Consider the following 2,092-nt stretch of genomic DNA (forward strand, 5'->3'; position numbering starts at 1 on the left):
TTAATGTGCACTGAGTGCGCACCAGTGCAACCAGTGAAATAAGCTATTAGGGCCTGCGCACAATAGAGGAACAAGAATTAGATATTAAGATTTCAACCTATCAGAAACCGTGTATTCCGATGTAATCAGTTTCTGATAGGTTAAAATCTTAATATCTAATTCCTGTTCCTCTATTGTGCTCAGGCCCTTAGGACTCTAATTATACGCAGTAATGAATTAAAATGGCGCTCTGCTCATGTAATTTAGACGGCCAATCAGACCATACTCTTCAATGTCGCATCTCTGTTATCTAGGCCTCTAATCCAACCCCTCTTCTTCTTCTTCTTATTATTGGCTCCTGCTTCCATGAAATAACCGGAGACAATACGGCCAGATCGGGTGGCACCCAGTTGGACACGGCTCAATTGGACACGAACCACTCACAGCGCTTGAGACTACAAAGCTCCTAACCACCGGTCGCTGTGATTGGTGGTGTCCAATCGAGCCGTGGTCAATCGGGATCACCCCCGCATAATGCATAGTGCATTAAAGAATCAACCAATAAAAATTCTTTTTTTCCATGGAATGGGAGGAAAGGAAAGATTCTGATTAGTTGATTCGCTTATGCACTATGCGTTATGCGTTATGCAAAAGTGTGTGCTGTGGCCTTTTGATTGAATTTTTATGCTTATGCAGCCCGTTCACGTTCTAGATCGATCACCATACGTGTGTAGCTGAATTTCGGTCTAACTTATAAATTGTTGTTTCTATTAAATCAATTAAAAATATATATAATATGGATTATAATTCGTATTATTTTGACATTCATTATCAATATGATAATTTTGCGTGCTCAGTGCATTCAAAGCAGTTTTTAGGTTAAGATAAAGTTTTATGCACAAGTTTGTGCGTTGGCGCTCGTTACGTTATGCACTATGCTTTAAAGTCCATTCTACATTAGACGCAAGCCGATCGCAAGTTTGTTGCGACAGCCAATCTGAAGCTTGCATTTTGAAATTAAAGGCTGTGACACAGACTTTTGCATAAAGCATAATGCATAGTGCATAAACGAATCAACTAATCAGAATCTTTCCTTTCCTCCCATTCCATGGAAAAGAAGAATTTCGATTGGTTGATTCTCTTATGCACTATGTGTTATGCGTTATGCAAAAGCTTGTGTCTGGGTTCTAAAGGCCGTTCTACAATAAGTTGCAAACACCCCGTTACCAGTTGCGGAGTGACAAGTTACCAGTCATAAGTTGTAAATCATTGCAACACCTAATCCACATTTGGATGTCGAAAGTTGCGATTTGTATAAAACAGCCAATCAGAAAGTAGAATGTCCGTTGTTATTTGCTGTAGCCGAAAAATCGAAGAAAATATATCAAGCAGATTATGTGATAGATATTCGAGATGTTCTCGAAATGAAAATGAAATAAATCAAAGGCAGGATCCCGTTTGCCTACAGTTTTTATTGTACACACCACCCATATCAACTGGTGCCTAGTAATTTTTCACTGTTTTGCCAATGAGATTATTTTATTTTTAAATTGGCCAATCAGCGATACATGTGTGCAATATGCGATGTGTGCAATCGGAGCCCTCCCAAATCAAACACCACCGATATATCACAACAACTTTTATTTCACTCTTCGCTCTTTTCGAAAACAATATTTCATTGGTTAAGATGTTACGGTAGACAGTTGCTGTTGCCAAGGAGTTAAAAGTTGGGCAACTCTCCGTTGGCAACCGCGACTATCTTTTTTTGTTTACGCTGGGGAAATGCGTTACGCATACCAGCCCTTTCGGGGAGAAGGAACGGGTTATGTGGGACTCACCCCAGATCTGACGGTCCAGGGCATACCTACTAAAACCACAGCGAGTGTCCTACCTTGGGCGCTAAGTCAGAACGGGGAGGGCTCAGGACACAGTACTCACCTCGCCGTCCTAACGCCTGAAGCGCTTTCGCACTACTCAACTCATCTATTCCGTGATGAGGGGGCGGACACCACCTCCCCCCTCACCGCCAGACCCCAAGTTCCATAGCCAAGGAATGGGGAGTCACCCGCTCCCCACCCCGCAGAACCAGTGGCCCGAGAGGGAGGTGAGGGCA

This window comes from Trachymyrmex cornetzi, unplaced genomic scaffold, assembly GCF_001594075.2.
Source record: "Trachymyrmex cornetzi isolate Tcor2-1 unplaced genomic scaffold, Tcor1.1 scaffold636, whole genome shotgun sequence".
In the NCBI taxonomy this organism is placed as follows: domain Eukaryota; kingdom Metazoa; phylum Arthropoda; class Insecta; order Hymenoptera; family Formicidae; genus Trachymyrmex; species Trachymyrmex cornetzi.